The 21,543-nt window shown below is 40.4% G+C and overlaps 1 protein-coding gene across 50 annotated transcripts in view; it reads right to left on the reverse strand.

Moving 5' to 3' along the window:
* The window catches only part of CAST (calpastatin), a 115,586-nt gene that overhangs the window by 54,627 nt on the left and 39,416 nt on the right, over window positions 1-21,543 (reverse strand). For 10 of the 50 annotated variants that reach the window (XM_008991774.5, XM_078365147.1, XM_008991775.5 and 7 more), the window contains exon 1: window positions 16,316-16,434. The exons of 34 other annotated variants lie outside the window; for them this stretch is intronic. The gene's annotated coding sequence lies outside the window, so the exon portion shown is untranslated. Of the gene's footprint in view, window positions 1-16,151; window positions 16,435-21,543 lie in introns of those variants that run through there. 6 more of the 50 variants (XM_078365144.1, XM_035291182.3, XM_078365138.1 and 3 more) reach the window with 1 other exon arrangement.

The raw sequence follows: 21,543 nt of genomic DNA on the forward strand, positions 1-21,543 counted from the left end.
GAACATTGGGCTGCGTGCATGCAGTCTCCTTCTCCACTTGACAATCCAACAGCAGTTTCACTTGGAGTCACTGACTGTTATCTCCTTGTCAGCTGCTGTGGCCTTAGGAGCCCTAGATTCCCTCCCTATACCTCTAACTTGTTTTCTTCTGGAAGCCTCTTCCACTTGCTCCATTCTTCTCTGTATTCTTTTTTTTTTTTTAACTTTAAGGTTCAGGGGTACATGTGTACATTTTTTTAAATAGGTAAACTGTGTGTCATGGGGGTTTGGTGTACAGATTATTTCATCTCCCAGGTGATAAGCATAGTACCTGATAGGTAGTTCTTCAATCCTATCCCTCCTCCCCACCTCCAGTGTTTTTTAATATTTGGGCTCTGCCTTTTCTCTGATATTATTGCTCCCTCTGAACGTTGATTTCTCCCCATGACTTTAGGTGTCTCTTATTATGGGAGGAATTATTCAAGCCTTATCAGCAACTCTACTTTATCACCAGACTGTACTATTTTAACTTAAAGAGAAGACGCCAAGAAAAGTTGATACAGGTTCAAATCTCTGCTCCAATACTTAATTGCCCAAATTAACTAACCTCTTGGAGCCTCCATATCCTCATCTGTAAAATGGGGGTAATACCACCTGGATCTGAAGCTGCTCTTGGGAAATCACCTGGCATAGACTCACCCGTTGATTCAGCACCAGTTTCAGTCCTTATCACCATTACATCCTTTTCATTTCTCCTGCTATCCTACTCCAGGTCTAATCACCTATCACCCACACCTGGATTATAGAAAGCTCCTTCTAATAGTTTCCATCTAATAGTTGTCACTCTTATCCTTATTTGTCTCTCAATCCTTTCTGTCTATGGCTGACTAATCTTTCTAAAACAAACGTCTACCATGTTTCCACACCGATGAAAAACCAATATGTCCTAGACAAAGTCTAATGCCTTCTGCCTGATTTTTAGATTCTCCATTATTTGACCTCTCTCATGATGGCCCCACATCAAGTCTCCCTCCAGCCATAATGGTGTCCTTATGATCTCAGGAGCACGGTATCAGCCAGCATAACACATAGGTTAAGAGGGTGAAGGTGGACTCGTCTCAAGACCCTGGTGGGAATCTAGCTGACGTTTAGTGCATGTACAACCTTGAGCAAGTTGCGTAACCTCTCTGTGCCTCAGTTTCCTCAAATGTAAAACTGAAATAGTGACAATTCTTGTTGAATTGTTTTGATAACTGTTTTAAAGATAAGTTGATGCACTTGAACCAATAACTGCTTGGCAAGTGGTAAGTGCTGGGCAGGTGGTAAGTGCTGGGCAAATGACAGTTATTGCTATCACCATCACTATCACACTCCCCTCCACTTCTGAGCCTTGCATCTTGCCATTCCCCCTGCCTAGAAGGCCTCTTCCCTGCCCAAGTCCCACCGTCCCAACCCTTGAAGATGTAGGTCAAGATACACTATTTGCATCTGCTTTAGCGCTTATTATATTCTCAGCTCTTGTGTTTGTATTCCTCACTTTAACACTGAATCATGTATTCTGTGTTGGAGGGTTACTGAACTCCTTTCTAAGAGTACCTAATGTCTTATCAATGAAGCTATAAATTTATCAAGAGGCAGAGGTCATTTCTACTCTCCATATTGCCTATATAGTAGCAGAAAGGGGCTCAAAAATCACAGTTGATTCAGATTTTTGTTTTCACTTTCTAGCTGTCAATTAAAGTCTCATTTAAACAGAGAATAAGACATAGTTTTAATACTTCAGGTTTTTTTTTTAAGCAGAAATCAAGAACATACTTAATAAATCAAAAGTCTTAAGTTTCCATCTGGGTGGATGCTAAGTGGCTCAGACTCCATGGGAGGTCAATTAAGTCTGCTGAGAATCTAGTTTCTTATCATGGGAATACCATGAACCCCATAGGCAAACAACAAAACAAATACAAAAAATTTTCTAAATTAAAAAATGTGAGAGATCAATAACTAATTTTAACTTTTAAAAATAGCTCTGCTAGATGTACAAGAGGAAAATAAATAATTTGTCCCAAACCATGATCAGATTCTTACTTAATAACACAGCTCAAATATTGAAATAAAGGCAATCATGTATGAAAAAAATCCTTTCCTCCCAATGTTTATAAAACCCTCCATGAGGGCAGGCACCAGCCTGTTTGAGTTGCCACCCATCCCAACCACAGAGTCTTAATATTGTAGTTGCTTAACAAGTATTTCAGATAAATGTATGAATTTGTGCATGAATAAACACAAGCGCATTATTTGATGGCACAAAACCAACATTGAGTTTTACTATTAGATCATCAGAAATTCTGTTGATAGCACAGGTCAGAAAACTGATTAGAATAACACAATTTAAACATTTGGTCATTTACATTATTACTGTAATCAACCAGGAGTTGTACAACTTTTAAAAAAACACATATACACACAAAACCCTGAGCTGCTTCCTGTAAGACACCTGCAACAAAACAAGGCAGCTCATGAGGGGCTTTTGTAAGGAAGACATGGACATTGTTTAAACACCATTTGTACATCTATTGAATACAGGCTTCCATTTTTCTTTCTGTAATGATGGATTATTCACTTCAGGAAATGAATATTCAGAGGTCTGTTGTTTGCCATGCTGTCACAGCATGACATACATTCTTGCAATCCCTTTAATTATTAAGTATAATGATGGTGCTTTTAAAGAGACCTCCTAGAGTCATCTAACAAGGTATAATGTTTATGATAACAGAAAGTGTGATTCTGATGAGAGATAAACAATGGATCATCTATGAATGAAATTCAGCCATCTCTTTTGGGGAGAATACAGCATTGTGCTAGCAGATCTAGTTTTACGGTGCTAACTTACACCTCAGAACATAGTGTTTGACAAGTTTGATTGTGATAAGATCTTAGGTACAATACAATGCTACAGGTTGTCAGAAGAGGGAGACTATTTCTGAGGTGCCCGTTTGGAAGATGGTTAGGAAAGGCTTCACAGACAAGGCGGGGACTATTTATTGGATGCTTATTGTAATGTCATCTACAGGGAGGTGGCGACTTACAGAATGTTCCATATGCCAGGAACTGTGGCAGGTGCTCTCTGTATCTGATTTTAATATATCGTCATAAAATCCTGAGGTAAACACTATTATCTGCATTTTATCAATGAGAAAACTGAGGCTTAGAGAAGTTAAATAACTTATCTAAGATTACAGTTAAGAAGTGGCTGAGCCTGAATCTGAACATAGATATAACATTAATGCCCATAAACATTTTGCTGTAACAAGTTGACTGCCCTCATTTCAAAGAGTAAAACAAAATATTTTAATTTTACAAAATGCATAGGCTGGATCAGGCAGGCATTTCAGGTGAGCAAAACAGCTTGTGCAAGACTTAGAGGTAGGAAAGTACCAGAGACAGTCAGTCCAGAATGCAACAGGTTAGATGAAGTCCAATGCAAAAATTTAGAGAATTTTGACTATTAGGAAGAAACTGAAGATAACTATTGCTTGGCAGAGAAGGCTGTACATTCATAAAATATATTACAAGGAAACAGTTTAGTTAAAAATAAAGAGCTTTTCTTGTTCTGGGGAGTGCAGAGCACACAAGCTTTGGCCTCTGATGCAACATGGGGGCAGACTTCAAAATAAACATACAAGCATTGCCTAGCAACTGAGACAATAGTCACAGCTGATCTGTGCCCTAAATCCAAGCTAGAAGGACAACTGGCCATACTCTCTGAGTATGTGATTATGAGCTCTGATAGTGGACTACCCCAAGAACTTAGGGGAAAAAAATCCACATAAGGCACGAAGTTGAGCTTTCAGTTCTACAAGGCAACTGCTTCATTTTCATTGCTTTCCAAACTCTAGGTTTCCAGTGCTTTTTGATGGGATAATAATTTTGTAAGTAAAGAGACGAGCAAGCTACACAGCCTAGGTCAGTCATCAAAGAATAGAAAAACTTTTTTTTTTTCCTGAAGTTGTATTCGTGTCTCTAGGGATTGCAGTTGCTTTTCCTGATGTATGAAAGAATTCCAACTATGTCTAATCTTTGGCTGTCCACAATGAAGCAAAACAGGGAAGTCAGGTCCAGAAAAAGCAGAACACTTTCTGCTTCTTGTCCTCCCCTAGAATTTTGACAGGTGAGGATTTACATAAGCCTGTGAACCAAGCACTTTCTGCTAACAGACACTACAGAAGCCATAAGGAAGACTGCCCTTGACTAGCCATGTGACTTGGAGCTCCTAATCGTTCCTGCACTCCTTTTCTTTATTTGTAAACTGTAGACCTTGAGAATCCTGTTGTTCTGCAACTCTAATATTATATGCTATACTTTAGTGAAAGGCATTAAATAATGTGCTCAAGAATAGATGTTTGATTGGGAAACAGGGGTTAATAGCATGGGCTCTGGCATCCCACAGACCTGAGGCCTAATTCTGGTTGCACAACTTCAGGCAGGCTGCTTAATCTTTCCAAATTTGAGGTTTCTAAATTCATTTAATGGATGTTAAAAAATGATACCAACTTCATAAGATAGCAGTGAGGATTAAATGTGTATAAAGTGCTTGGTTTGGTGCGTGGCATGTGGTACATCTATAGACAGCAGTGATTTTCATTATTTTATCAATGCCAACAGCCTCAGAAGTTTCTTTGCTTGGCCTTGGGATGACAGAGTAACTGTGCTGTCCACTGCTTTTTGTTTTGTTTTGTTTGAGACGAAATATCACTCTGTCACCCAGCTGGAGTGCTGTGGTGCGATCTTAGCTCACAACAACCTCCACCTCCTGGGTTCAAGCAATTCTCCTGTCTCAGCCTCCTGAGTAGCTGGGACTACAGATGCGCCCCACCACATCTAGCTAACTTTTGTATTTTTAGTAGAGATGGGGTTTCACCATATTGGTCAGGCTGGTTTCAAACTCCTGAACTCAGGTGATTCCCCAGCCTTGGCCTCCCAAAGTGCTGGGATTACAGGTGTGAGCCACCATGCCCAGCCTGACCACTGCTTTGAGAAGTTACACATTGATCTTTCTCAAAGAAAAGAATCTGAAATATTATTTTACATTGTGGCATTTTCTATGGATTCAAATGCATAGTTGGTTTACACCCACGTTCCAGTCAAATAAAGAGGAATCTTGGTAGCAAGAGCATATATTTATAACAACCCTGACAGATTATAAGCCTATCTAAAGAATATATGATTATTGATGATATGATTATGGTATAAGAATGAGAAATTCTGAGCTCTGCTGAACAATTATCCCAGAAGCTTTCTACTTGACTTCCATCATGCATCCATTCCTTAGGTGTAAACCTAATAGAGAGCAAGGAACACATGAGAACTTCTATGGGTATTTGTGCTGGAAAACCAACGGCAAGCCTAAATCTCCACAGAAATGATAGACTCAAAATGTCTCTAACAGAAAGTGAGGAGGAACATATGAGCATAGTTCAAGAGACAGGATAGCTTCACATGAAAACGGGGAGTAAAATAAAACGTCATTCTGGAAACCACCTAAGAAGAAAAAATTCACAAATGTATACTGACAGCAAGTTTAAACTTTGCAAATATTGAAGAGGCAGTGTTTTATCAGTCTTTGCAAATATTAAAGAGATGGTCACTGGTCACAGTGGCTCACCTCACTCTTATAATCCCAGCATTTTGGGAGATCAGGTGGGAGAATTGCTTGAGCCCAGGAGTTTGAGACCAGCCTAGGCAGCATAGTGAGACCCTATGTCTACAAGAGAATCAAATCAGCCAGGTGTGGTAACACACATCTGTGGTCCCAGGCCCTCGAGAGGCTGAGGTGAGAAGACCACTTGAGCCCTGACATCAAGGCTGCAGTGACCCATGATGTCACCACTGCACTCCAGCCCAAATGACAGAGCAAGACCCTGAGACCCTGTCTCAAAAAAAAAGTTTTGTCATGGTTGAAAGAATGGCTTTGGAGCCAGGCCACTTGAGTTTTAATCTCAGCTCTGCTAAATTGTGTGACCTTGAGCAAATTTCAAAACTGCTCTGTGCCTGTTTCATATAATGATACATTCCACTGCATTACATTCCACTTTCCCATCAGATAAAAATTCAATGGAATAAAAGAACAGATTTTAAAGTAGGATTCATTTGAATTTGAAATTGCTGTAAATATATGAGCACTGATGCTTATATTTCAATCTAAGCAAAAGTTTTCTATAGGATAAGGCTGTCCTATTTCCTATAGGATAAGAGCCTTTTCAGTTATCTGCCATTTAATTTTACTATTTAAAAATTTCATGGTGCTCCAAATGGCTAATTTCTTCCTTCTCTACTGCCCATGTAAAATGTCTAAAGAAACTGTCAAATAAATTATTATCTCCTAATTCCAATCAGTGTACAATACTCTCTTTCATGCAAGCAGGAAACCTCACCCATCAGAATTTCAACAGTACTAAGATACTATGTATAACAAAAGAAAGCACAATATTGATTTCTAGTGTTTAAGTTTAGATACAAATTCCCCTCTCAGTTATTTACACTACTTAGATATAAACTACTGAACGGTGGCTTTCGTAAGACTAGTCTGCTGAGAAGAATTTTAGAATCCTGCTATTTGTGGGAACCAGGGTAAGTTATTTAAACTCTCTGGGCCCTCAGTCTCCTCATTTATAAAACTGTCAACACCTCCTTACCTAGCTGTAAAGTATACAACTCTTAAGAGGAATAAATGAAATCTTATGTAAATCACTTAGCACAGTAGTTGACCTATAAATTAATAAATGTTAAATTCTTTGTTTCCATTTATTTTCAAAATTTACATCCTGTAGAGTTTCCCTAAACTATATACATGCTAGACTGAATCCTGCCCCTAGAGCATTCCAGATTTTTTTCAGATTATCAGCAATAGCTAGAATGTCGTTGGTTAACTTTTTCTTTGTTTTACATAGGTTGTCTTCCCAATTTAAATGGTACCCAAATTTTCAGTTCACTGCCCTATATGGATATGGAGAAGTTATACATTCATAGACAAGATATAGTTTACTACTACTTCAACTGGAAATCAAGTGGTATTTCACCAAGATTTTAATTGCAAATATGGAGATCGGTGTTGATCACATTTAATCTTTGGAAACCTGTGAACAGGTATAAAAATATGATTGTCAGAAGGGCTGGAAAGAAAACATTTCTTTCCAGCCTGGGCTAGGAATCCAAGCCTGCCACAGTAACATAGTGAGAATAATTCAGCACACAATACTGCAGTAGTTAAGAGATTCTTGAAACCAGCAGAAGGTCAAACTCAATAGTCAAGCAAGATTAACCCTCTGTTTTTGAACTCTGAATATTCAGCAGAGGACAGACTGTTATTTTAGTGATGTGACCCTTTAGGGCTAAACTTCCAAGTAAATATAATTAATTAATTGATTAAAAACTCAAGGTTAAAGTAAGATATCATGTGGAAGATATTTAGTTTTATAATACTGCTGGGGGAAAACATGATCACTAATTCTACTCATTGAAACTATATGTACAATAGGCAGGAATTCATAACTATTTAAATATTTTAGACTAAAAACATTCATAGTTATTGCTGGCAATGAATGTAATGTCAAGCAATTGGTCCATGTAATGGGCCAAGCATTAACACCATAGCTCAGTGATTCTTGACATAATGAGTTGAAATGGTCCTGGTACAGAATTATTTATAGGTAGTAGTTAGAATAGTTGGAGAGGAGCAGACCAATGGACACTTAGAAACTTACAAAGGAAAAAGGGCAAGAGGAAGAGGGAAGGAGGTCTGTGGCCTAAAAAGCTGTAAGCCCTCAGGTAATTCTAAAATTCCCAGAGATGGAGAATAGCTTTTAGGTAATTTAAAACAGATGGCTTTGTAGTGGCTCAGTGAAATGACCGCCGTTTTCTACCATCTATTACTGTACATTAGTGCTTTATTCCTGGCGACAATCTCTGTCTCTTCACCCTTACGTTTAGTTAAAAGAAAGGACCACATTAGATATTAGGATAAATTTGCAAAATGACTCATCAAAATTTCCTTCCAGTCAATTTAAAACAAGATTTTTGGTGCTAATATCGCCAGCCCAGGGGTTACCAAAGAACCTAAAGGTTCCCTAAAAAGACTGAGACAAAGGCATACGTGCTCCCCCGAAGTACCTCAAGAATACTTGTTCTCTTTAGTCTTATGTCCTTAAACCCCAGGAACACTTGTTACTTGTGACTTTCTCTGTAGCCTGCATCCTTTCTTGCACTCCAAGGGAATAGTAGTATGTTGCAGACATCATCGACCCCAATAATGCTTTCATTTTATAGGTAGATATTCTGGAACACGAGGAAAACCCCTAGTGCTGCATACATTATACCCCTAGTATACAGCTCAGCTGCCAGGGTATTTTTTAAAACAGCATGCAATTTTCAACTGGTCAAGTACTTAAATTTTTAGAAAATAAGTCTATTTCTGTAGATGAGGAGTCTAAAAAACAAATGAAAACATGTGTAGGTTGATGTGACTATTATCAGACCAGTATGAAGATCAGGCTACTATTAATCTCATAAGGCCAGTATGAAGATAAGATAAGCATGTGACAAACCAGTACATGTATTTCCCCACTTAAAGGCTTTCAGACATTCCAAACACATTGTTCAGGTCTAACAAAATTAGTCTGTGCTTAATAAAAAAACCCCCTTTTGTTCCAGACATGAAAACACTGAATAAAATTTAACATAAAAAAATAAAATACATAGGTAAGCTTTAAAGAAAAGAAATTCCCAAGTAACCTAAAGAGGAGGGAACTCTAAGTCTTCTGGTGAGCAGAGTTGAGACTGAATGGCTCATGGGGTTATCAGAAACAGATATAACAACTGGAAACTAGGAATTGAATTCTCTAATGAGAAAGGAATTCTGGCAGGAGGCCCCATGATGAGTTACTGGCTTAAAGCCAGGAGCTACTAAGAACTGATCATCTACAAACACAAGCGTTGAAAACTGCCCACCTGTCCAGAACAATGGCATGGAAGCTTCCTTTCTGGCTGGAGCCATGAGTTTAAAAACGGCCACATATGAGAAAAGGAAATTCCAAACTTGTGCCATTGGGCACTCAAGGACCAAATTTATTCCTGTAGAGTGGAAGCTCCAAGCCAAGATATTAATGCTGATGAAATCTGAATGACCACACTCAGCGACATACTAAAAACTACTCTGTAGAGGTAGATCTACGACACAGGGGGAAAGGGACTGTCATGGAAAACCACCCTCACTGAAGATGAATTTCAAGCCACATTTTTCAAACCTAATCAGGAAGCAGAATACCACGTGGTAGAGTCAGCATTACAAATATAGGAGAAATTGTACTTCAAGAATTAAAGACAGGCTGGGCGCAGTGGCTAACACCTATAATCGCAAAACTTGTCTATCTGCTTTTGCGCCTTAGGTTGAGTAGTGAAGAAAGAAACAGAGATGAAGAAAGAGGCCATGGCAGGTGAATCAGTTGAGCCCAGGAATTCAAGACCAGCCTGGGCAACATGATAAAACCATGTCTCTACCAAAAATACAAAAACTAACCGGGCATGATGGCTCACACCTGTGGTCCCAGCTACTTGGGAGGCGGAGGTAGGAGGATCACCTGAGCCCAGAAGGTCAAGGCTACAATGAGCTGTCATCATGCTACTACACTCTGACCTGTGACAGAGCAAGACCCTGTCTCAAAAGAAAAAAATAACTTAGACAATAGAAAAATCTCAGGAAGACATTTAATATGCAGACTCGGCTCTCTAAACCTGACACATCTTTTAAAATAAAATATTACAAAATGACACGTCTAAAAGCATATGAGACACTGTTTTAAATATATTGTTAGCATGAGAACATTTATATTCAGGAACTCTGATGATTATTAGTCACAGTGATGGAGTCATATAAAAGGGTTTCATTTTCCCTACTGGATATAAACACAATTTCCTACATTCACAATAAGAAAAAGGTACATGTAACTGAAAAATGTATAAGTGATTCTATTCCTGGCTACCTTCCCTGGCCACTCTGTTAGTATAGTTAATGAGAAAACAGTATGCGCAGGGGGCTGAGCTCCTGGTTTCTTGGTGGGAACAGCACTCTCAGCTCATACTTTTTTCGCAACAACTTTATCCTAGGCAACTCTGGAGGCCCTGAGGTCTGGTCTAGGTTTGACTCTTAAGTCACTTGTATGGGGGACTTCAGTTCATTATAGAATTCAGGGAGTATGCTTGCATGCCAAACACCTTTATCTCTTATGTCAACTTTGAGTGAAATGTGAGTGGTCCATGACCTTGCTGAGGCTCCAAACCTGGGCCATGCACATCAATCAGTTCAGGGCCGAGAGAGACTTTCCCTGTGATTCAGCAGTCTAAGCTCTATGTAACTGGCTAAATTCCTTACCAAAATTTCACTGTCCAGACCATAAGACTACTTACAAATGGGCTTTTTATAGTCCAATCGCTTTCTTAGAGCAGCGCTTATCAAGCTTTAACAGGTGTAAGGATTTACCTAGAGAGCTTATCAAGCCATGAATTCCTCAATGATACTGATAGGGGTAGGTCTGAGGTGTGGCTGGAGAAATCTCCCCTTTTATCAAGTATCAAAGGAGAATTTGATGCACTTTCTCTGCAGACCACACATCACGAAACACTGTCTAAGAGAATCCTAAGAAGTTGCAGCACATTTGTGGGACAGGGGTTGGGAGAGCCCCAGAGCCATGGGTTATTTTGGAATCAACCTACTGGCATGCACTCTCTGTTTGAGGACAAGGAGACCCCAAATGTTAAAGCACAACTCTCTGCAACTGAGGATGCCTTGCTTAGATCACAATTCCATTCATCATTCCTTAGCAGCTCATCAGAAGTCTACGAGTGAGACTCTCTAATCAATGTTGCCTTCCTGATTCACTTACACTTTAATCAGTATGATCACTATGTACTTGACCATGGGGCCTACGGAACTGAGGCAAATTATGAGTATGTTGGCAATACAAAAAGTGTTAACCGAAGTTAACACATTCAATAAAAGCCAGACCCAAAATCCTTTTCTGACATATAAAATATCTTCCCCAAATAAAGTTAAATGTTGGTTTTTTTTTTTTTAAAGAGTGTTGTAAAGGGATCTGAAGGAAAATGAATAGCAACAAAATAGACCAAGTGACAACTTTGAAACCACGGTGTGCTAACCATTCCTGTGAAAGGAACCAGGGAAAATGACAAAAGGCGAGTAAACTGGGTGTGATGAGTTTCTCCTCTAGCTAAGATGTATTCACCAGGTGGCAGCTGCCAAATATGAAATTAGAAACTAGACTGAAAAAAAAGTCATTAGAAAGAATTCAGGGGCAGGTTATTCTGATTGTTGATGAACTTGTCTTTGCACTTTTGCACCTTGGGTTAAGTAGTGAAGAAAGAGACAGAAATATGAGCAGCAGAAATGTGTCACTCTCAGAGCTTGCCTAGAGGACTGACAATACATACCCAGTCAGCTGGGGCAGCTCCAGTTAAAGTGCTAAAGCCCCAGGACAAAATGAAAATCTCAGGTGTTGCTGACACCTGATAAAAATCCAGTCTGTCTACAAGGCAAGGGTAGAAATAATATCTCATCAGAAAGTCCAAGAATTAACCAGAACTCTCAATCCCACAAAACAGCACATGCAAAGGTGTGCAACAGAAACTGGAGTGTCTCAGGGGAAAGCATGGGAAGAAAAGATTAAGAAAATAATGCATGAGGTAAGCCAATGACTGGGAGGTTGGAGGTGTCTCACACTTATGAGCAGTCCTGCCTCTGACTGGGTTCCACTGGAATAACATCTCAGTCATTAGGATCTGCAGCTGTTGGCCTTTCCTGATTTAGCCTTGCCTCCTGGTTGCAGATTTCCTTTAAGGAAATCATATTTCTACTGTATATTCCCAGAAAAACAGGCTCCCAAGCTTAACCTCAACCCTCTTTTTTTTTTTGAGATGGAGTCTCACCCTGTCACCTAGGCTGGAGTGCAGTGGTGCTATGTTGGCTCACTGCAACCTCCACCTCCCAGGTACAAGCGAGTCTTCCTGCCTCAGCCTCCTGAGTACCTAGGACTACAGGCGTGTGCCATCATGCCCAGCTAATTTTTTTTTTTTTTTTTTAATCCTGCCTCAGGTTTATTTGTACAAATAGCACAGGAGGACCCCAGCCCCATGCAGATGGCAGCCCCAGGGGAGTTACACCAGTCCTTCTGTCCTCACATTGGCAGACAAAGATATCTATTCTGAAGCCTTTGTAGGGGCCTGGGCACCTTTGAGAGCCTGAGCTGGAACTGAAACTGGAGCTGAAGCCTGGGCCTTGGTTTGATCCTTGGCCTTGGCCTTGACCTTGACCTTTGGCCGGCAGAGCCTGAGCCCCTTGGCAATGCGTGCCCGAGCACGCTTCCCAAGCTTGGGGTGGGCAATGTAGGCAAGTCGATCGAGCTTGCGGCTGACACCCTTTGGGATCTTGGGCTTAACCTCCTTGGGCTTTATGAGGGCCTTGATGGCCTCAGCTCGTGCACTCATGGCCTTGGCATTGTTGGCCTGCATCTTCTTTAGGCCCTTCTTGTTGTGCTTCTTGACAAAGCGCATGTTCCTCAGGAACTTGGGGTCCACCCCCTTAAGAGACTCGTATCTTTGTGATCGGGGTTTCTTGATACCATTTCTGTGCCATTTTCGGGACTGGTTGTGTGTGGTGTGGTTCTTGGACTTGGCCATGTCTGCACCCAAGCCGCGGTTCCCGAAGCTCCTAGGACCAGAAGAGCGCCCAGCTAATTTTTTTATATTTTTAGTAGAGATGAGATTTCACCATGTTAGCAAGGATGGAACCTCAACCCTCTTTAACCTTTCACTCTGCTTTTACAGCATCATAATAGCAGTGCCATTTAATACTTTTCACATTGCTCTTTATATTTGATATGTGGTCCATACTTCTGTATGGCTAGCATCATATCTGGCCAATTGCACAAACTCCTGGAAAAAAGAAAAAGAAAGAAAAACCGGGTTCCTTGCTCATCTTTGTTTTTTTTTTTTTATCCACTCTATAATCTTTAGCCAAAGCACAAATAAATATTAAGTTTCAAAAACTCTACTTATAAATCCCAGAGAATAAAAATGAATATTACTTTATCATTTCTACCTAACCAGGAGGAGTCTATATTAAGGTAACGGCATCTTAGGGCTCTATTCATATTAAGATAATCCAATAAATATTAAGCAATTCCAATCCAATAAATACTGAGCAATTACTATGTGGAAGACGTGAAGTAGATGCTATAGGAGAGCCTGTCTTTAGGGGCTCATGGTATAGTAAAATTTTGCATTCTGAGAGGAAATCACTGTAGCAAAATAAGAATTTAGTGTGTGATAAATTTTCATGCACTGAAGCTCATTTTTTGAAAAGTGTTCATAGCAAGTTGTTAACTATGTCCTAAAAAACAATACAGTGTGGTAGTTCTAATTTTCTCAATCTGTAAAATGAACATAATAAGAGCATAGCTACATTATCATCACAGCACATCAGGGCTCAGTCTGTGCTTAGAATACAGTGTTTTCAATAAATGTAGCTGTTACTATTAATCTGTTATAGCTATATTAGAACTAATATAAATATTAATATTAGAACTATTAACACTGTTCTAATACAGATTATGCTCATCTATTCTTTTACTGGAACCTCTTACAGTCACCTTCTAATAACCTATTATTATTGCTTAGGGTAGACAATAGAGTACTATAGGACATGGGTCCAACAATGTCACCTTGCTAGTGGTATGATTACATATAGTTTCTGACCAAATTGCAATGTTCAAATAAACAGATTTGCTCAGAATACATCAAGTCTTAGGAGATGTAACATTGCCTTAAAAATTGGAAGTCATGTGACTGAGTATTTTTATGGCTTTCCATCAAAATGGTATGGCTCAATTCTTTTTTTTTTTTCTTTGACACAGGGTCTTATCACTCTGTCACCCATGCTGGCGGGCAGCAGCACAATCACAGCTCACTACAATTTCAACCTCCCAGGCTCAATTGATCCTCCCACCTTAGCCTCCCAAGTAGCTGGGGCCACATCAGTACGCATCACCATGCCTGGCTAATTTTTAAAGTTTTTGTAGAGATAGGTCTTGCTGTGTTGCTCAGGCTGGTCTTGAATTCCTGGCCTCAAGTGATTTTCCCTCCTCAGCCTTCTAAAGTGCTGGGATTACAGGCATGAGCGGTCATGCCTAGCCCTTTTTAATATCTCTTATCCAATTAAAAAAAAGATTGGCGGTAGTACCCAACTAAAGTTCATTTAAATGTATAAAAGTGCTTTTGGTCATGCTCTGACATTCAGTAGGAGCAAAGAGCTCTATCCAATTTGGAATTGTCACCCAAAATGCCAAGAGTATGCCTTTTGAGAAATATTAAGATGACATTTTTAAGTCAAGAGTGTCCACAGAGAAAAAATAAAATACAATGTTTGTGAAGACCTCTCCTGTAACTTTCTAGCATGCAGATTGCTAATTCAATATATTAGAAAAACTATGCAATATGTTCTTCTCATGAGGTTAGACACACCAATGCTAAAACAGATATCCCAGATACATATGATCTCCAAATTGAGGGAATTATAAAGTATAATGAAAGAGCAGATACAAAGATATATATGAACATAGAAGAGTATGGGTTATAGAGTTTTTACTTGAATAGGACTAATTAAGATAGTTCATATTTTGAGAAAAAGTAAATGTTTCCACCTAAGAAGTAGTGATCACTTAAAGTTAACAGTTATTATAACCATGAATAGAAACATAAATACTTGGCCAATTTTAAAAAGTTAGTTCAAATGAAAAGAAAATGCTTTATTTTTCTTTTTGGTTTCATTATTTCAGACAGTTATTTTACATACAATCTTTTACATTTTCATTGCAGGAGAGATGTTATACTCAGTCAATTCTACCAGAGAGTAATCAATGAACCAGAACTCGCTAGTAATTCTATATACTCAACTATTCTCATGCATTGGGACTCTTCTTTGGAAAGTATCTGAACTCAACCACAGCAAATATTTATACTTGAATGTGCTGCTTCATGAACACTGTTTCACAGTATACAAAGCATGCTGGTTCATAACAGACACCAAGAGTCCTTGCTGCACACACGGGTTCCCTAGTCAGTCCCATTGCTATAAGTGGCTTACTCCTTCTCCATCAGTCTACAGATGTGGCCTTTCCTTGTTCAGCAGATTGTGCTAAATTTTCCTACTTCATTTTAATCCCATACTGCCTCCTGGAACCCAGGCAGCACACCCTCCCCACCACATTCCCAGCAACTCAATATTCCTTTTAGATACTGAAAAATCAGTGTGCAAAAGTCGAATTCATGCCTACAAGCAAAACATCAGAAAGAAGTACTCTACATTAATATAAGCTCTAGTACTGATTACTTTCCCCTTTTGAACAGTAGATGCCACTCCTTGTTGAGCTTCCCTGCAATGCAGAGGTTTTTCCTCTGGAAAACATCTCAAACAGCAGGAACTTTCTGGAGCTGCTGATTAAGCATTTCTGTCATTCTGATGCATAAGTGGGTTCCTAGAAAACTAGAGAGGCCCCAAAGTCCCGATCCTTGAGGAGGCTGCCTAAAACTCTCTGCCTCATTTTCCGAAGCTGTAGAATGGGAATAAAGAATTAGCCCCCTGCCTGTGAGTAAGTGGAGAATGCCGGGTCGCTAACCACACGGAAGAGACTGTTAAAATCTCTGTGAAAACACTTTGTAGTCTTAAAAGATAGACACAAAGTAACCCTCAGTGATGTTATCCTACAACGGTCTCTGGTTGTGTCAAGGAAATGGAACCGAAACATGTTACAACACCTGCCACACCCAGCATGTATCAGGTGCGCAGAAAGGTCAGAGTGAGCTCACGCTCTAAAACCGAGGTCATTACGGGGTGGGGCAGGGGGAGGAGGAGGGCCATCTCCAACCTAGGGATAAGGGTGCGAAACCAAATTGACATAGCTGCTGCTTTCCTTCTTTCGTCCCGGGCCGCACGAATCCCGTTTTGAAACCTTACGCGTGCAGTCACCAGATGCATTCCCAGCGGAAGGGGCAGTAACGTGTTACCGACGGGGAAGAGGATCGCCAAGAAACACAGCTAACCCAGAACGCACAGTATCGCCAGGGTCGCCACAGTAGGAAGAGCGCACGTCCAGAGCCCGGGGAGTCCGCTGCAGGGTCCGGGCCCCGGACAAGCAGGGCCGGGCGCGGGGTACACGGGCCGCTAGACCCGGGAGCACGCGCGGCCTGGAGCTAAGCGGCGGAAGACGGTACTCACGCTGCGTGGACTCCGGACCCCAAAGACCGCGGCTTGGTTTTCAGGAGGTCTGCATTCCCGGCTGCGCTCGGCTCCCGCGGGTTCCGCTGGGAGCTCCAGCCCGGCTCGCAGAGTGCGACGGGGAGGGGCGGTCCCGGGACGGCGACGCAGGAGGCGCTCCGCCCCCCCGCCCCGCCCCCGGCGGCCCCGCCCCGGGAACCCGGGATTCGTGGGGAGGGACGTCCAGCTCCATTGACTCGTCCTGCGCCTGGCATCTGGAGACTGGCTCACTCAGTAACACAGCCTGTGACGCCCGCCACGTGCAGTGTGGGCTGCGCTCGGCCGGCTGATGACAGGTACCGCTCCCTCGCTCCCTTGGCTGTCACCCTGTGACTACCAGAATAAGGGAACGATGCTGGGTGCTCTTCGCAAATAGGCTGCCCCAGAAGACCTCTTTTGAAACTATAAAGTGGATTAGTAATGACTACAACCAGGATTTGCAAATGCAGTTAAAACTGTGTAATGGATTTTTTTTTTCTAAGTGTAGTTTAACAGTCAGAATTCTGCCAGATTATTTTATATTATAGTATATTACAAACTTCAAAATTAACAAGAATAGATTTGAAACCAGTGGCTACAATATAAATTCATGGGTCTATACTGCTGTAAAGAAATGAATAAGTGGATAGAGGGGTTAAGCCACTCTTTCTTACAGAAGAAGGCCAATTAATAAGTATTGAATAAATGATGGAGTTAGAGAAAAAAATTATAAAGACTAAAAAATATATATGAAAAGCTATATACCAACCACATTAAAGGCTCTGAGCCCTGAACTTGGGGTATGAATGAAGGAGGTGGTGATGGTCACTGTTTGAGGAACACAGACCTCAGGACAGGCTGGACACAATGCTGTGTTGAGTCATGACAAGTGATGGCCAGTGGAATGAAAAGGTGAACTCATCCACACAGCTTTGTGCCCCATACCTACACCACCAAGCAGTCAAGGCAGGTAGGGCCCTCTGACATCCCCTTCAAGGTACTCCTCACAGCCACCTTATTTTTTTTCTTTTATTTCTGTGAAAAATCTGGTGAAATAATAGTCCTTCCAACTTTAAGATGCTAACATTTCCAGAGCAGAAGACTCTGTCCTTATTTTATATATATATATATATATATATATATATATATATACATACATACAGATATATAAGGTCTCTATATATACACATATATACATATATGCATATGTATATCAATCTCTACCTCCCAGGTTCAAGAGATACTCCTGCCTCAGCCTCCTGAGTAGCTGGGATTACAGGTGTACAGCACCACATCTGGCTAATTTTTATATTTTTAGTAACGACAGGGTTTCACCATGTGAGTCAGGCTGGTCTCAAACTCCTGAACTGAAGTGATCTGCCCACCTTGGCCTCCCAAAGTGCTGGGATTACAGATGTGAGCCACCACCCCCGGCCTTATAATTCTTCTTGTTGGAAGTATAGCATATATATTCCCTTTTTGTTGTTGTTGATCATTAGTATTGCCATTCCTTTTTAAAAATAAACTAAAACTCAGCTCATCTAGGTTTCACTGACATTAATTTCTCCTGTGACAAAAACAGCACAGGATGACTAATTTGGGCCACACCCCGTAGGGATGGGCCCTGGGCATAGCTTCCAGAGTTAGGCAGCTCAATGATGCCTATCTCTGAATGTATTTCTGTGCTCCTGAAGAGTACAGATGAGTAATCACATGGTTACAAAACAAATTTTCCGGCCGGATACAGTGGCTGACGCCTGTAAACCCAGCACTTTGGGAGACTGAGGTGGGTGGATCACCTGAGGTCAGGAGTTCGAGATCAGCCTGGGTAACATGGTGAAACCCTGTCTTTACTAAAAATGCAAAAATTAGCTGCGTGTGGTGGTGCGCGCCTGTAATCCCAGCTACTCGGGAGGCTGAGGCAGGAGTATTGCTTGAACCCAGGAGGTGGAGGTTGCAACGAGCTGAGATTGAACCATTGTACTCCTGCCTTGGTGACAGTGAGACCCTGTCTCAATAAATAAATAAAATAAACAGAAACAAATTTTCAGAACATTCTCTGCTGTAAGTAGAAAGGGGCTCCTTTCCTTAGAGTGAAGGGAAACAGTGTTGTTCCACTGCTGTGCTGCAGCCATCACAATCCCTGAGGGCGTCCTTCCTGCCAGTGTGGTTCTCAAATCACCTGCATCTGAAACTGCTGGGATTGCCTATTAAATATATGAAATCCTGGGCTCTTCCCCACTCTGGTGAATCCAAATTTCTTGGCTTGGAACCTGAAAATTTGCATTTGAACCAGATTCTCCAGTTGGTGTTTAGGTTACGGGTAGCCTAAACTACCTACCTTCAGCACAATTCAGTCTCCTGGCTGCTCAAAATGTGGCCGCCAAGCCAACTGGAACACCAACACACCAACTAGAAGTTTGTTGAAAAGCAGAATCTCAGTCTCACCCCAGACTTCCTGAATCAGAATCTTCATTTTAATAAAACCCACACTGACTTATTATGTACATTAAAAGGTAAGAATTGCTGCTCCAGATCTTATTTCTCAAACCCTGGTTATTATTATTGTAATTATTAAAAAATAATTAGATTTACTTTAACCTTCAATTCAGCCTCGCCATAAATAAAAATATTTATGGGATTAGCAGTTGATGTGCTAGCTTACTTTTTTATAGCATGTTAAAATATAAGCATAATTATTAAAATAAAAATGCTTTCTTGTCTAACACACAGTCATCTCACAAACCACAGGTGATAGGAGGATACTGTGGGCTGATGGTGGCGCTGAATATCAGCACACCCTCCACAATACCCAAAGAGTTAATCCAGACCCTCGCTTCTATTAGGGATGAGAAAAGTAAGAACCTGGGAAGAGAGCTGTGTTGCCAAAGTTAGCACAGCTATTTATGGCAGACCCAGGACCAATCACAAAGTATTTCTCTGATAGGTGCTTTTTCCTTCATAGATCTCCTCCCCTCTAGTCTCAGAGGAAGTTGTTTACACTTCTTCTGTTTGAAAGGCCTAATGTTTCTGAGTAACCTGTCATCTATGGTTTCTTTCAATACAGTTAGGTAATTCTCCTGTTTTCCTTTCTTTCATGGATATCTGTCATTCAGCAGGTGGCCACACATTTGAAAACCCTCACCACATATTGATAATTTCCCACCTCATCAGTCCACGCCTTCCCAAAGCAGGATCCAGAAAATTCACACTCCCAGATTCCCCTGTAGCAGTGTGAAGGCATATGATTTATGCTGGCCAATCAGATGTGTCAGACAAGAATGAGATTGGAGGTGAGCAATGTGTACAGGCTGCTGCCCACCAGGAATCCATGTTATAATAAGGATTTTGAATCTTCTGCATCAGTAGTGGCAGAGTTCTGGCACCCAGTTCTAAATGTGACAGAAACTGAGCTGTGGTGGCAGCAGGAGAAAGCCTCATAGTGTTACTGTGCATTGTTCCTGCTGTAAAGCTTTAGATTTCTTCTGCTGTACTTGCCTGGATTTCTCTACCAGCTACCCCCTGTTCCTTAAGGAATTCCTTTTTGGCTCAGTCAGAGTAGGCTGTAATTGGAACTAACAACTTCAACCAGTACATCTTCTTAATAGCATGGTCTTCCACAGAGATATTCCTAATGCAATTTGAACCTTGGTTTCCTTACCTGAATAGTCAGATTGGTGAAATAGAAGTTGTCTGAGAAGTCTTCCAGCAATAAAATCGCATGACTGATTATGGATCACAACTATTTTCATAGAGGTTTTAGTAAGAATCTGCATAATTTCTGCAGCCTCATCTTCACTACTGATTTACCAAAAATTAGATTTTAAGAACTAAACAATTTATAATAATTATTTTAAATTAGAAATATTTACATCACTGAAGAGCACTGGATCTGTGAAACCCAAACCTGCAAAGCAGAAGGGATGCTATTTGAGGGCACAATCCTCATTTTGTAAGCATTCTCATAAAACAGTTCTGCAATATACAGAAACCATGCTCTAATACATAGGTTACACATATGCTTCAAATTAAGTACTAAATTTTCAAGACTTTAAAATTTTTAAACTTTACATTTTAATAATTGTAAAATCATCACTTATTTTAAATTTCAAATCAACTATTTCCAGAATCAAGAAAACAAGCACTAGTTCTCACTGCCAATCCTATCTACCACTCTGACACACCTTTTCATAATGTGTTGGGAGAATATTATTTGCCTGTGTGTGCCATGGTAACTGTGTAATAAAAGGCTTCAAGTTATGCTGTTACCCCCAGCTTTTCTAAATGATGCATGGGTATGTAATTTCTTAAGGGATAATGCTACGAGTTACAGCTGTTCCAATCTGGCATCAAAAGAAATAGGCAACTACCTTTCTTCAAAACTTTATAAAAGTTAAATATTTGAGAAAGGAAGCGGTGAAGAATCAAACCCTGGAGAACTCACAGTCAGGAAACTGGTGAATGAGTCAGAAAAGCACAGTGAGAAAGAGAAACAGGAGACATAAGAATAGAAATGGGTGAGGACAGTGTTTTTAAAGCCAAGAAAATAATTTCGAGTTTGCTGTTAAATACTAGAACAATAAACATGTGGCTAAAACATCTCCACTTCCCAGTTATGCTCTGCCCCTCCCAGCTCTTAAGACAGAACATGGTTTGTGGGGAGACGTTCAAGTTCTTTATCCCATCTCAGAAAAATTGGGTAACGTCCATGTTAAAAAAAAAATGGAAAAGGTCTGATTCTTATGATTACTTTCAAGAAAAAACTGGGTATGGTTTAGATAATAGCAAGTTCAGTTAATAAAAAGTTTAGATAATAGCAATTCTGGGAACATTTACAAATAACTCACTAAATCTCATTGGGTGTTTTGCTAATGAGATGTATCATTTCTAGAGGCATAATTTAAGGGTATGCTAAATACAAGTCCTAATAACCATCAAAGTTCATCTTTTTTAGTTGAAGAATCTCTTTTATTTGGAGACCTGGAAACAACAGAATATGAAAACTAACAAGATCAATCACAGAGAGGTCCATTTTCCCAGCATCTACTAAATGCCAGGGCCGGGGCTAAATGTTAGTATATATTTTCTTTCATTTAAGCCTGTCAACAGCTCTGACAAGAGAAGTCCTATCCTCATGTAACAGATGAAGAAACTGAGGTTCAATGGACTGGACAAATTGTAGTGGCAAAGAGGAAATCCAAGCTTGTATT

Source organism: Callithrix jacchus, chromosome 2 (genome assembly GCF_049354715.1).
Source record: "Callithrix jacchus isolate 240 chromosome 2, calJac240_pri, whole genome shotgun sequence".
NCBI classification, from domain to species: domain Eukaryota; kingdom Metazoa; phylum Chordata; class Mammalia; order Primates; family Cebidae; genus Callithrix; species Callithrix jacchus.